This window comes from Scyliorhinus torazame, chromosome 22 (genome assembly GCF_047496885.1).
Source record: "Scyliorhinus torazame isolate Kashiwa2021f chromosome 22, sScyTor2.1, whole genome shotgun sequence".
NCBI classification, from domain to species: Eukaryota; Metazoa; Chordata; class Chondrichthyes; order Carcharhiniformes; family Scyliorhinidae; genus Scyliorhinus; species Scyliorhinus torazame.
In genome coordinates this window covers 79,849,701-79,865,716 of record NC_092728.1, presented here as the reverse complement: position 1 = coordinate 79,865,716, position 16,016 = coordinate 79,849,701, and the positions used below count along the sequence as shown (strand labels likewise).

Sequence of the window (16,016 nt, the reverse complement as noted above, 5' to 3'; positions counted from 1 at the left end):
GTGAAGAAATGTTGTTATTGTTTCAATAATGACAGATAAATTCCTCACAATTAATTTTACCAAAGTAGAAAACGAGAAGTGTGGAGAACGCTTCATCCAGATTAAGCCATGAATAAGGGTAAAAATTGCCATTAGAAAATGTCATTGAAATTCAGCTACAGGTGTGAACAACAGATATTAAACCATCTAATCAGAGTTAATTATTCGTAACAAAGACAAATGGTGTTGTTAGACAACATTAATATAAACAGATTTGATATAGATTTTCAAAACAAGGGTGTTTCCAAGTCATTTTAAGAGATTTTGCTCCACCTCCTCAAATACTTAATTTACACCATTGTTCTAAACTCGCAATCAGATATTACTGAAGAGATAAAGATCCAGTTGTCATCACTGTGACTCAAGAATTACTCAACCATCCTGGATAACCCAGCTCAGACAACAAGGTTTGTTGTTTGTAATATGCATTTCGGACCCAATCTCTCTACCCCCACAGTTATGCTGAAATATATAATACTGGGCAGGTTTTGTAAACTAGGGGACAGTTTAAGAATAATGGGCGGGATTCTCCGATCCCCTGCCGGGCCGGAGAATCGCCGGGGGGGGGGGGGGCGTGAATCCCTCCCCCGCCGGCTGCCGAATTCTCCGGCGGCGGGGTTTTGGCGGTGGCCGGTTGGCGCGGCGGCAAGCCCTTTGACGCTAGCTGGCGCGACGCCAACCCCGCCGCCGCCGGCCTAGCCCCGGAAGATCCGGAGGATTCCACACATTCCGGACAGCCCGACGTCGGAGTGGTTCACGCCACTCCTCGGCACAGGGACGGCCCGCCCGGCCGAGTAGGGGAGAATCCCACCCCACGGGTCTCCCTTTTGAGAAAGAGGTGAGAAGAATCTTGTTCTCTGCGTGTTGTTAGTCTGCACAATTATTTTTCCCCAGAAAGCAGTAGAGGCTGGTAATTTAATATATTCAGGCTGAATTAGACAGATTCTTGATAGACAAAGGAGTCAAGGCTTATGGTGGAAGTGGGTAATGGTGGGGGTGGGGGGTTAGGTGGCAGACGGGAAAGTAGAGTTCAGACCACAACCCGGTCAGCTATTATCTCACTGAATGCAGGCTGAAGGGGCTAAATGGGCGACTCCAGCTCCATGGTCCTTTGTTCCTATGAAAGTTCGTACAACCCAGATATCAGCAAGCAGCCCATGTGGGCGGCAAGGTAGCACAGTGGTTAGCAATGTTGCTTCACAGTTCCAGGGTTCCAGGTTCGATTCCCGGCTTGAGTCACTGTCTGTGTGCAGTCTGCACGTTCTCCCCGTGTCTGCGTGGGTTTCCTCCGGGTGCTCTGGTTTCCTCCCACAAGTCCCGAAAGACGTGCTGGTCGGTGAATTGGACATTCTGAATTCTCCCTCCATATACCCGAACAAGTGCCGGAATGTGGTGACTAGGGGCTTTTCACAGTCATCTCATTGCAGTGTTAATGTAAGTCAATAAAGATTATTATTATTATGATAGGAGTACTGATAATTAGAGTTCATGTAAAGTTTTTGTGGGATTATTGCAAAGAAGAGAGTTAAGGAAGACTGACTTCCATGTGTGCAGGCCATTAATGGTAAGAAGTCAACAAAGAATTCAGGGATGAATCCTCTTCTCCTGCCTGCCCTGATAATTCGGTCACTAAAATATTAGTCGGCCTTGTGACATTTGAGAAATGTCCAGAATACAAAGGGTTAATGTCATATTATAATTAACCACTAGATGGAGCTAGATGCAGAACTATATAAAGCACTGACTCACAGGTTTTTGGGAGCAGGCTGGAGAGGAGAGCAAAGGAGTAGTGAGAGAGATCTGAGTACAGTTATAGGTGGAGTATAGAGGCTAGTGTTAGTTGAGTGTAGATTGTAGGTTACTAGACTATTGTTTACTATAGGAGTAAGTGGTCGAGCTTTAATAAGTAGTGTGAATAAATGTTTAAATGTTAGTTTTGTTAATGAACTTAACTTCTGAGGTCTTTGTGAACACTATAACATCCATCCTGATAACAAGAATCACAAACAACACCACAAGCCTGAGTTGCCAAGCATGGTATGGTAGAGTTATTGCTCTGGTACAATGATTAGATTCCAATGATTGCTTCAGTGCTGTTCTTCTTTTGGCCTGTGTCTATGAGACCCAAAGAGTGAGAGCCTTTTCTGCCTAACCTTACAATGAAGGATGTCAATTGCTCATATACTGAACTGGGGGCGCTCAGCTCTCCAGCAGCCATTAGAAGCATATTTGAGTTATGGAAATATGTAGTTTAACAATGAGAACAGATTTGTCTGCGGAGCTGTTTTCTATCAGCCCTTTCATTCAGAAATAAAGTTACAAGTTCTAGGTTTACTCATAAGTAGCTGCTTCATGTTGTCAAAAATGACCCATTGGCCAGGAATTTAACGATGTCGGGTCTATCAGCGCTCAGCATTATGAAGATGGAAATTGCCAGAAACTTGTGATATTTGCACATTCACAGTCAAAAGTAGAAATCAGAGAGGTGATCGTCTCCCTAGATGCAGAAAAGGCCTTCGACAGAGTCGAATGGAAATATCTCATAAAGGTACTGGAGCGGTTCGGGCTTGGAACAGGGTTCACCTCCTGGGTAAAGCTCCTATACAACGCTCCCATGGCGAGCGTTCGGGCCAACAACACCAACTCCCGATACTTCCAGCTGCACAGGGGCACCAGACAAGGATGCCCACTGTCCCCGCTGCTGTTCGCTCTAGCGATCGAACCATTAGCAATCGTGCTCAGAGCAGCAAAAAGCTGGAGGGGAATCCGAAGAGGAGGCAGAGAGCACAGAGTCTCACTCTATGCAGATGACCTGCTCCTCTACATTTCAGACCCACAAAGCAGCTTGGACGGAATCATCGCACTCCTGAAAGAGTTTGGCGCGTTCTCGGGCTACAAACTCAACATGAGCAAAAGCGAGATCTTCCCGGTACACCCACAAGTAGGGGGGGCAGCACTAACGGGACTGCCGTTTAAACAAGCCCGACACAAATTCCGCTACCTAGGGATCCAAATAGCCCATGACTGGAAAGGGATCCACAAATGGAACCTCACCAGTCTGACGGAGGAAGTAAAAATGGACCTGCAAAGATGGAACACACTCCCACTCTCCCTCGCGGGGAGAGTCCAGACGATCAAAATGAACATACTGCCCAGGTACCTCTTCCTACTTAGATCCATTCCGATCTACATCCCCAAGGCCTTTTTCAAAGCACTGGACAAACTAATCATGGCATTCGTATGGGGGAGCGAAGAATGCTAGGATCCCAAAGAAGGTCCTACAAAAAACAAAATCCGGGGGGGCGGGGGGGGGGGGGGGGGGGGGGGGGGTGCTAGCCCTCTCAAACCTACAATTGTACCACTGGGCGGCGACGGCCGAGCGGATAAGGGGATGGATCAAGGAGCCAGAAGCCGAGTGGGCGCGCGCGAAGAGACCTCCTGTAAGGGGACCTCCCTCCGGGCCCTTGCCACGGCGGCACTCCCATTCCCACCCAAAAAACACTCCAGCAGCCCGGATAGCCACCCTCCAATCCTGGAATCAACTACGGCAGCAATTTGGCCTGACATGTCGGTCAAAGCTCCCATCTGCAACAACCATACGTTCACACCAGCGCTGACTGACGCCACCTTCAAAAGGTGGAGACAGGACAGTCAGGGACCTACACTGGACGAACTGACAGAGAAATTCCAGCTAGCCACGGGGAATGAGCTAAGGAATCTATGAAAGGAGACAAAGACATACCCACAACCGCCATGACAGACATCACTGGAAGAGTTACTGGACGCAAGTATACTAGATAAAGGGAACATGTATGACCGACTGGTAGAAGGGGCCGACACCGTACTGCATGCAACAAGAAGGAAATGGGAGGAGGACCTGGGGATCGAGATAGGGTGGGGACTCTGGACCGAAGCACTGCACAGGGTCAACTCCACCTCCACGAGCGCAAGGCTCAGCCTGACGCAGCTAAAAGTGGTACATAGAGCCCACTTAACAGGAACCCGTATGAGTAGGTTCTTCCCGGAGGTGGAGGATAGCTGTGAACGGTGTAGCCACCCAAGTTGGCCAACTCCCGATTTAAAATGGAGAACAGCAAAGGCTGAAGGGAAATTCAGCCAACACAGGCAGAAACCAGCAGGTGCAGCCTGTGATTGGCTGTGGTGTTGTGTGTGTGTTGATTGGTCCGTTGATCTGTCCATCAGCAAGTATGTATGTTTGTACCATGATGTTTACCTGAATATCATGACATCACCCTCAGCGGCTTTACAGGCCACTCACAGCAGGGACACATCACAGCCCCTGTACCCATTCAAATCGGCACCATCACCACCAAGCACCCCGTAGTTTTAGTTGACCTGCCCCACACAGCAGAACACATTCTGGGAATCGATTTTATGAATTCCCACAACCTGTCCTTTGATCAAGTCAATCAATGTGTCTGGAAAATGGCAAAATCCGCGAGAACCCCTGCAACGCTCAACATAGGTGAATACGTGAACAAAATTAGCGCAGTAGGCAAATTTTGGTTCAACCCGACCACGATTAGCACGGACAAGCAGGTTAGGGCAGTTTTACAAAAGAACAGGACAGCATTCGCGACCCACAAACTCGACTGTGGCCGGATGACTGGTTCCGTACAAATCACAGGACCTGACCCTAGACCCCAAAAGCAGTATGGATTTCCCCAAGAGGCAGAGGGAGCAATCTCAAAGGTAATAGACAGCTTATTAGAGCAGGGTGTACTTAGATCAGTAGCCTCCACTAATAATGCCCCGATTTGGCATAATCCATTGGGCTTTCAGTGAGACAGCCCAATGGATTATGGCGACTGACGATCGATTACCGGGAACTCAACAAAATCACCCCCGCAGCAGCCCCCACAGTAGCCACAAGTCCCTAGACCATGCTCAAGCAGGTACTCAATTCCCGATACTTCACGGTTTTGAACATCAGTAATGGATTCTGGTCCATTCCATTGGCAAAGGCGTGCCAGTACAAATTTGCCTTCACCTTTAAGCACAGCAGTACACGTGGACATGCCTTCCACAAGGATTCCACTACTCCCCCTCCAGTTTCCACCGACAGCTGGCAAATGGTTTAGCCAAATTCTCTCGCCCCGAATGTCTGGTCCATTATGTTGACGACCTACTACTGCAGACAGACACCAAGGAAGAGCACATCGATCTTCTGTCCGAACTCCTGGAACTCCTCCAAGCAATCGGATGTAAAGTTAACCCCAAAAAGGCCCAGAATTTGGAAGATAAGGTGATATATTTGGGAACAATTATCACACATGGTAAACGCGAGATCGAGCATAAAAGGATTGACTCGATTGCTAAATTGCCCCTTCCCCAGAACGCTTCAGCCCTCCGGTCGTTTTTAGGACTGGTTGACTACTGCCGAAACCACATTGACGGTTTCGCCAGCAAGGCAGCACCCCTCTCAGACCTCCTAAAGAAAGGAGCCCCCTGGGAATGGCTTCCGCAGCATACGGATGCTGTGGACACCCAGATTCCCTCCCCAGCCCAGCAGACATATACTCGGACAGCCTCTATGTCTGCAACAGCCTTACGGAATTCCTACCCCTGTGGAAAGCAAGAGGTTTTGTTTCCGCAGCTTGTCGCTGACCAAGGTTCCCATTTTACGGGACGTGTCATGAAGAACGTCCTCACGATATTTGGCATTACCCAAAAATTCCACATTGCATACCACCCCCAGTCGAGTGGTATCGTGGAGCGCATGAATCGGACCCTAAAATCCACCCTCAGAAAAATGGTCCAGCAAAACAACACCATTTGAGACTCAGTCCTCCCTTTTGCGCTGATGTTTTTGCGAAATACAGTTTCCACATCCACAGGTTACACCCCACACACCCTCATGACCGGACGCCCCATGAAAAGCACAGAATTTTGGAGAACTGCAAAGGCTGAAGGGAAATTCAGCCAACACAGGCAGAAACCAGCAGGTGCAGGTTTGCTGTGTATTTAACTCTGCAAAAGCCCAGACAGCATCGATACCAGCGACCATCAGCGTAACAATGGAGCAGCCATCTAATACGAATAAGCAATCTCCGGGAACAATCGCAACATTTAAGACAAACAAAGCTAAGCCAGACTCCCCGGCGCCAGCAGGAGCCAACACAAAAGAGGTTAACGAACACCTCAAGACCGCCCATCGATCAGGGAACCGCTCCAGTATTGGAGAAATCGAACCAAGCGATTGGAACGACGTCCAATCACCTGGAACCAGGTACAGGGTCCACCTCGAAAGGCGGGAAGCCCCTGGGGATTATAAAAGTTAAGCCCCAAGTTCAAATTGTTCTTCTTGACCGGGTCACACAGCAACGCGAACCAACCTTGACCGTGACCGGTGCAGTTGCCGCCGAGAGACCGTAAGTCTTAAGTCAATGCTCGCTACGAGATAGGCGCTCCTAGTTACCAGTCCGTACCAACTTCGAATCCCGCAGGCTCAGAACCCGAACGAAAGGCCATTTGTTCCCCTGACCTGGTGGGCCAGTCCGAAGTTAAGTATAGGCCTGTTAGTTGTAGAAGTAACTTAGACTTAGAATTTGTGCATGAGTAGCGACTACTGTATATAATAAATGTGCTTTGATTTAAATCTTACTAATCGGTGTATTGAGTTATTGATCATTACTTGGACTTGAACCTCGTGGCGGTATCATAAAGATACCTGGCGACCCGAGAGCATAGGTTATAAAACAGAGCCAATTGAACCAACCAAACGTTAGCAACAACGGTGCCAAGGAGGCCCGGCCAACCACGCCCACATGTTCTGGTCTTGCCCCAGACTTGCGGGGTACTGGACAGCCTTCTTCGAGGCAATGTCCAAAATGGTGGGGATGGGGATGGAGCCATGCCCGAAAGTGGCGATCTTCGGAGTTTCAGACCAGCCAGATCTATTTCTGGGGAGGAGGAGGGCAGACGCCCTTGCCTTTGCCTCCCTGATCGCCCGGCGTAGAATCCTGTTCGGCTGGCGGTCAGCAGCACCGCCCAAAGCTGCAGACTGGCTGCCCGACCTCTCGGAATCTCTCCAAATGGAGAAAATCAAATTCGCCATCCGAGGGTCAGGCGACGGCTTCCACAGAACGTGGGAGCCATTCACTCGATTGTTCCGAGACCTGTTTGTGGCCAACGAACAAGCAGAAGAATAGCCAGGTAGCCAAGAATCAGGGGGAAGTAGCCAAAGCATGAGAGGGAGAGATAGACCGGGAGGCCGGGGGGGGGGGGGGGGGGGGGGGGGGAGGCAGGGAAACAGCTAAACCTAAGAGGAAAGAAAGGCGAACCACAGGAGGGGGGGAGGGGGCAGAAGTGGGGGAGGGGGGGAGAGGAAGGGACTGGGAACAAGAGAGGAGAACCAGGGAGGTGGGGGGGGGGGGGGGGGGGGGCGGGAGGCAGAGAAATGAGAGCCGGAAGGAGGGCACGGGATACGATAACAAACCTGGCATCTTCAGGAACAGAGAACAAGGAGAATCCAGGCGAAAGATGGGAGGAACGGCTGAAGCGGAGGTGAGCACGAGACGACAACGGCAGCGAGATCCGGCCGGGAGTTGGGTGTGCCCTTCTCTTCTATGTATGTGTATATATATATTTCTTATTCTGTGTACATAACGGTAAATATACTTTGTTCAAAAACCCAATAAAAAAACATTTATAAAAAAAAAGTAGAAATCAGCAAGTTACTGTCCGAATTGCCCATGAACTGCACTCTACCAGTATTTCACTGAGAGACTCACCTTTCAACCACATATAAGGGCAAGAAGTTGTGGTAATTGCCCACTAGATATCCACTAAATAGAAAAGGTTAGGTCACGTCCACCATCTACAAGGCGCAAGTCAGGAGTGTAATGGAATACTCTCCACTCGCCTGGATGAGTGCAAATCCAACAACACTCAAGAAGCTCAACACCATCCAGGACAAAGTGGCCCGATTGATTGCTCCCCCTTCCACAAACATTCATTCCCGCCATCACTGACGAACAGTGACAGCCGTGTGTACCATCTCCAAGATGCACTGCAGTAACTCACCAAGGTTCCTTCGGCAGCGCCTTCCAAACCCACGACCACTACCACCTAGAAGGGCAAGAGCAGCAGATACCTGGGAACCCCCCCCTCCAAGTCACTCACCACCCTGACTTGAAAATATATTGTCGTTCCTTCATTGTCGCTGGGGCAACATCCTGGAGCTCCCTCCCTAACAGCTCAGTGGGTGTACCTACACCTCAAGGACTGCAGCGGTTCAAGAATGCAACTCATCATCACATTCTGAAGGGCAACTAAGGATAGGTTAAAAAATGCTGGCGTAACCATGTAATAAAAATACCAATTTAAGCGCAAGTAATTCTTTTTACAGTCTGATAACTCTTAATCACTGGCTAACAGCCTCACTGAAACTGAAAATTGACTCTTACAAATATGGGGCGTCATTCTCCGACCCCCCGCCGGGTCGGAGAATGGCCGTTGGCCGCCGTGAATCCCGCCCCCGCCCCCGCCGAAGTCTCCGCTCCCGGAGATTGGGCGGGGGCGGGAATCGGGCCGCGCCGGTTGGCGGGACCCCCCACTGGATTCTCCGGCCCGGATAGGCCGAAGTCCCGCCCAGGAATTGCCTGTCCCGCCGGCGTAAATTAAACCTGGTATTTACCGGCGGGACCAGGCGGCGTGGGCGGGCTCCGGGGTCCTGGGGGGGGGGCGCGGGGCGATCTGACCCCGGGGGGTGCCCCCACGGTGGCCTGGCCCGCGATCGGGACCCACTGATCCGCGGGCGGGCCTGTGCCGCGGGGGCACTCTTTCCCTTCCGCCCCCGCCACGGCCTCCACCATGGCGGAGGCGGAAGAGACTCTCCCCACTGCGCATGCGCGGGAAACTGACAGCGGCCGCTGACGCTCCCGCGCATGCGCTGGGAAACTGACAGCGGCCGCTGACGCTCCCGTGCATGCGCCGCATTTCCGCGCCAGCTGGCGGGGCAACAAACGCCATTTCCGCCAGCTGGCGGGGCGGAAATCCCTCCGGCGTCGGCCTAGCCCCTCAATGTTGGGGCTAGGCCGCCAAAGATGTGGAGACTTCCGCACCTTTGGGCCAGCGCGATGCCCGTCTGATTGGCGCCAGCTTTGGCGCCAGTCGGCGGGCATCCCGCCGTTGGGGGAGAATTTCGCCCATGGAATCTCATTCATTCAGATTTTAATTATTGTTGGAGATTTTGTTTTATTACTTTGTCTTCCGATCTATTTTATCTGTCTCCTAATCTCACTATTCTCTTACTTATTTCATCTTCTGAACATGATTTTACAATGAATTACCCATTCCTACTCACACTTGCTGCTTTAGACTGTGCCTGGCTCAGTGAGGGTTTTTGCTTTACTTTAATATTGTGTTCAGTTTTGGTCGCTTTGCTATAGGAAAGATGTTATTAAACTGGAGGGAGCGCAGACAAGATTTACAAGGATGTTACCAGGACTCAAGGGACTGAGTTTCAGGGAGAGATTGGACAGGCTAGGACTTTTTCCTTTTGAACATAGGAGACTGAGGGGTGATCTTATAGAGGTGCATAAGATCATAAGAGGCATGGATAGGGTGAATGCATTCGGTCTTGTTCCCCAGGTTGGGGAATCGAGAACTAGAAGGCATAGGTTTAAGTTAAGAGGGGAAAGAATGAATGGGAACCTGAGAAGCAACTTCTTTTACGCAGAGGGTGGTACGTTTGTGGAATCAGCTGCTGGAGGAAGTGGTTGAGGTAGAGGCATTGACAACATTTAAAATGCATTCGGACGGTTACATGGGTAGGAAAGGTTTAGAGGGCTATGGGCCAAATGCAGGCAAATGGGGTTAGCTTCGGTGAGCTTTTTGTTTGGCGCGGACCAGTTTGGGCTGAAGGGCTGTCTCCGTGCCGTAGATTCTATGAATCTATGAAAAACAACCATGAAGAGCCTGTAGGTAGCTATCAGCCTAATTAATAATGTGCTGTTCCTTCAGTTCTGACTACAAACTCCAGGCCAAAGTTTCTCAGCAAACCATCACTTAAAGCTGCTGCAGGTTTTAACTACTGGAACTTCCTGCCTCACTGCTCAAATGGTGAGTTCCTATTTGGAGGCGGTGCTGAAATCAAGATGACAGGAAATATGACAGGGCGATGCCACTTCACTGCCAATCTGTGTGACCATTGCCCGTCATGAACTTGCCTGTTTTTTTTTGTGCGAGTGGGAAACGCCGCTCATTGTCTCCATTCTGTTTTCACTAGATTAATCCTGGAAGTTTCGATAAAATGCCTCGCGGGAAGAGACACCCTCTGCGTTAGACTCTGTGTTTTAACCCTTTGTGTTTTCATAGATTTCATAGAATTTACAGTGCAGAAGGAGGCCATTCAGCCCATCGAGTCTGCACCGGCTCTTGGAAAGAGAAACCTACCCAAGGTCCACACCTCCACCCTATCCCCATAACCCAGCAACCCCACCCAACACTATGGGCAATTTTGGACACATAGGGCAATTTATCATGGCCAATCCACCTAACCCGCACATCTTTGGACTGTGGGAGGAAACCGGAGCACCCGGAGCAAACCCACGCACACACGGGGAGGATGTGCAGACTCCGCACAGACAGTGACCCAAGCCGGAATCGAACCTGGGACCCTGGAGCTGTGAAGCAATTGTGCTATCCACAATGCTACCGTGCTGCCTGTGTTTATTGCCCGATGTGATACAGTTTGGGATCTTGTCATGGATCTTTGAGTGATGTGTAGTGCTGCAGATCGAAACACACTGCTCTTCCTCCCAGGCGTGTTGGGAGTTTTGTTAGTGTAATAAAAAAAATATTGAAATTCTTGGAAGTATTTTATTTAGATCATTTGTCTTTCTTACATTATTTAAAATTTATTGCCGCAGCCAAGTTATTGATGATCCGCCTCTTAATTAGCCTGCACACTCCAGGAAATTTGGTTGGCTGACTCGGAATATATTAAACTGACCTCAAGTTAATAAGAAGATTGTTGAGAAGGGGGTCCTTTAGCTTTAAGAAAACGTCAGCAAAATTATAAAACAAATGAGCTGCAGGGTAGCAAACAAAGTAGCGAACAAGATCACAACAAACCGAACTTTGCGGCAAGAATGCTTTTGTTCATATTTGCTCTTATTTAACGTGTATATCCATTGTGTGCAGGCTTTATCTCCCCTGCTTAATGATGCCACTTGCTCCCTTGCCAGTCATGTTATTTTGTCAGTAATTAACATTTCCACAGTTGTTGCGCTGAAATTAAGGACAGAGCTGATTCAAGCATGATAGAGTCGAGTCTTGAGACAATTCGAAATACTCAATTGCAGCAGCAAATATAACCCGATCATACAAGTTAACAGCACAGAATGAAGCTATTCTGTCCGTCGGTTCTGAAATAGCTATCTGCCTCATTCTGTACCCTGCCATTAGTCGGCGGCAGAATTTTCTGGTCCCATTGCTGCCAATGGGGTTACCTGTTGAATGCGCCATCGACAGGACCGGAAAATCCCACCAGCGTGAACGGCTGGAAGATTCCGAGCAACATTCAGTGACCCCCAGTTATAAGTCACCAACCATTGTGACTGGTTCTTTTCCCAATGTACCTTATCAAATCATCTCATAATTTTGAGCACTTCTATTGCTCTCCTCTTGACTATTCTAATGAAAAGATCGCCAGGATTTCTACTGTCTCATCTGAACTGAAACCTCTTATACCCGAATCTCTTCTCCACCTTCTCAATGTCGTTGAGATTTGACCGATAACGCATCTCCAACTGCACACAATATTGCAGCCTTTTTCTTTTCATCTGTCCATCTACGAACTGCAGACCAGCCAATGATCGGTCATTGCCTCTTTGCTTTTGTACTTTATATTTTTATTGGGGCATGTGTGTTAGGATTGGCAAAGATGTATTTGTTACGACCAGGTGTGAAAGGGTGAACAACATCCTCACATCAAAGGTTTAAATTTGTTTTTCATGAGAATATGCCTTTATGCAAATTATAATGTATTTTATTATTTAAATTGTGAGCGATAAGGAACCAATCAAACATAGTTCTCCTGAGTCAAAGAAAGAGAAAATTTATTAACAGCTAAATCTGAGAAGATTAACTTCAACGTGACATCAAGCGTTCGGACATTCGAACACACAAACATGAAGGCACATGGGCATGCAGGCATACACACACACACTTATGAAGACTTTTTTGACACTTCCTGTGTCACTTGCCATCTCTCTAGTGGCTGGCAGCCTTGCTTTGAAGCAAGTTACTTCACCCATTGTGTACTTCTGAGAGGTTTTGGGTATATCTGCCTGTGGCGGCCATTGTTTCAATATCTAGAACCTTGCATTTTTAATGTATCTTCCTTCGACAGTTATGAATTTCAATGGGGGTCTGGAGTATAGGGAATGTCTCTCTCGTCACACTCACATGATATTGATTTGTTGGCTTATCACTTTCACCTTTGAATGTTGCCTTGCATTTTCAAGAAGCTTACTCGCTCTCAGTTCAAAATTGAATAATTCTAGTTAGTTGAAAATTGCAAGGTCATATTTTCACAGATAAAGGGGCATAGCCTCGTAACAGCATAACGCAACAAAGGACTTGGTAGATTTATCTTCTTCATGCCGAGGGATGCTGTTTTCAATGATCAACAAAATTAATGTCAGTTTAGCAAATGCAAGCAAATGTCTGAATCAATCATATGGCGGCACAGTGGTTAGCACTGCTGCCTCACAGCGCCAGGGATCCGGGTTCGATTCCGACTGTCTGTGTGGAGCTTGCACTTTCTCCCCACGTCTGCATGGGTTTCCTCTGGATGCTCCGGTTTCCTCCCACAGTCCAAAGATGTGCAGGTTAGGTGAATTGGCCATGGTAATAAGAACATAGAACATACAGTGCAGAACATACAGGGCAGAAGGAGGCCATTCGGCCCATTGCGTCTGCACCGACCCACTTAAGCCCTCACCCAACCTATCCTGGTACCCCACTAACCCCTCCTAACCTTTTTTGGTCACTAAGGGCAATTTAGCATGGCCAATCCACCTAACCTGCACATCTTTGGACTGTGGGAGGAAACCGGAGCACCCGGAGGAAACCCACACACAGACTCCGCACAGACAGTGACCCAAGCCGGGAATCGAACCTGGGACCCTGGCACTGTGAAGCCACAGTGCTAATCACTTGTGCTACCGTGCTGCCCGAAAATAGGTTTGGTGGGGTTACAGGGATAGGTGCGGGGGATAGGTAGAGTGCTCTATTGGAGCAAGGGCTAGTGCACAATGGATGGGTTGAATGGCCTCTTTCTGAAAAGTAGGGATTCTATGATTCGATGAAGTATTTGTATTATAATACAATATTTGATGGGCCGAATGGTCTACTTCTGCTCCTATCTTTTATGATATTATGATATATATTTATATTGCAGGAAAGAAACCCACATAAGATTATTTGTTACAAAACATAGGGAATTGAAGTGTACTGTACAAAGCGCTTCTTGGATGGAAAGTAATAAAATTAGCAAGAAACAAATAGAAAAATAAACCAGATAATCAATAACGTGACTAATTGCATCTATCAAAATCAAAGGAAACGGAAGTCTTCTAGAACATGTCAGGCATCTGTTTTACCCTATATACTGGGCTAACCAAATATGATTGTCCATTTAGCTGCTTATTTTCCCCCAGACAGATGAACTGAAAAAGATAGATCTTGATGTAGATAGCTTCAGATTGTTAAAAGCTGCTTCATAAATATTCTTAGTTATGTACCTTCAGGAGTGGCAAGAGGCTCATGCCAAGCATTAACACCAGCATGGACTTGTTCAAACAAACAATGTAAATAATTTATAATACTTTGTAATCAAGACTGAAAGACAAAATGGAATTTCCCAACTCAGATAAATGTGGACATTTTCTGGGCTATACGAGTAACCTTGAAAAGTTTCTCAATAAAGAAACTTTTGTAAACTGACTTTTTAAAATCATTCATGGGGTGTATGCATCGCTGGCATGGCCAGCAATTATTGTCCATCCCAGTTTGCACTGAAGAAGGTGGTGGTGGTGAGTCACCTTCTTGAACCACTGCATGGTGGTGTAGATACATGCATGGTGCTGTTAAAAAGGACGTTTCAGGATTCGGACCCAGCAATAGTGAAGGAAGGTGTGTGTTACAAGAGGGAGATATAGGAACTTGGATTGAAGATGTAGCAGTAAATTTAAGGGTTAAACAGACTGAGGAGGGAAAACTGCTAGCATGGGGTCAGAGGGATACATCCACACTTGGCCAAGTTACACTGTCCCAGTCAGATTAAACTCATTAGTGGGAATACACAGGTTTCCCCAGATCCATTGTCCTTTGGGACATTCCTGTCTGACCAGCCATTTGCCGATTGGATTGGATTGCTTTATTGTCATGTGTACCGAGCTACAGTGAAAAGTATTGTTCTGTGTGCAGCTCAAACAGATCATTCCTACATGAAAAGAAAATACATAATATGGCAATCATAAAATACACAATGTAATAGACACAGGCATCGGGTGAAGCATATGGGAGTACAGTACTTCTCAGTAGAGAAGATGTGTGAAGAGATCAGATCAGTCCATAAGTCTATCAGTCCATAAGCGGGTCGTTTAGGAGTCTGGTAACAGAGTCTGATGGCCCGTTTGTCTGACAATGGGAGGTTAATTGCATATAAATAGCATGGATCTGTTCTTTTGCATTATCAGGAGTGGAAACCAAACAGCCAAGATAACGATGATGGGTTCAAGTCTGGAAACCCCAGGAAAGAATCTTTGTTTGAGAGGTTAGGCGGGGATCAGTGAGAGAGAGAGAAAGAATCCTGTTTTGAACAGGTACGGAGAAATATTTGAAAAGACACAGGGAGGGAGGTCATGCAAAGCTGTTCTAGGGACTGCCTTTCAAAAACGGTTCTGAGAGAACTTCATTCATTTAGAAAATTGCTTCATAAATGCAAGCATCACATCTGCATCTGTGTAAGTGCAATGAGAGCTGCATGTTCATTTTAAGTATATTGTTTAATGGAAATTCATGTGTTAGGATTAAGAAACTACATGTAATCTGTTATTGCTAGGATTAAACTTTAAATATTGTTTTCTTTTGTTTTAATAAAGTTTTTTTACAAAATAACCAAGCCCTATTTTTTATATTATCACTTCTGGAACAAATAGATCTTTCCGTATCGCCTTAAAACTAAAAAAGGTTGTGGCTCTGGTCCAGTATCTTATCTACTGTTGGGATCTGACCAAGCATCCAAAACATGTGATTTGAGGGAAACTTGCAGGTGGTGGCATTCCTATGTGTCTGTTACCCTTGTCCTTCTCATGGCAGAGGTCACAGGTTCGGAAGATGCGTGGGAGCATTTTTGAATTGCCCTATATCTTGCTTGCAGTGCACACAACATTCACTGTGCATTAGTGGCGGCTGGAGTGAATGTTTAATGTGGTGGATGGGGTGCTGATCAAGTGAGTTGCTTTGTTCTGGATGGTGTTGAACTTCTTAAGTGTTGTTCGAGTTGCAGTCATCAGCGTAAGTGGAGAGTATCTCAAAACATTCTTGGCTTGTGCCTCGTAACTGATGGCTTTGGCAAGTCAGGACCTGAGTTACTCAAGCAGAATTCTTAGCCCCTAACCTACTCTTGGAGACACAGTATTTATATGGCCTGTCCAGCTAAGTTTCTGGTCAATAGTAATCCCCAGGATATTGATGGTAAGGTAGATGGTAAGAGGTAGTTCCATCGAATGTCCAGTGGAGAGAGTCAAAATCTGTTTTGTTGAAGATGGTCATTGCCTAGCACTTATGTGATGCAAGTTTTAGCTAAAATGTAGTAACATTTTGCTATGACTGTAACTATGGAATTTCCCAGTTGCCATGGGACTAGCAACATTAACTTATAACTAGGATCTGCAATCTAGTAGATTCAAATAAAACATCGCATAGTTTTGGTGTGTAAA

At 47.2% G+C, this 16,016-nt stretch overlaps 1 long non-coding RNA gene across 2 annotated transcripts in view; it reads right to left on the bottom strand.

Moving 5' to 3' along the window:
• Positions 1–16,016, bottom strand: part of LOC140399159 (uncharacterized) — a 94,374-nt gene that overhangs the window by 32,334 nt on the left and 46,024 nt on the right. The window lies entirely within an intron of this gene.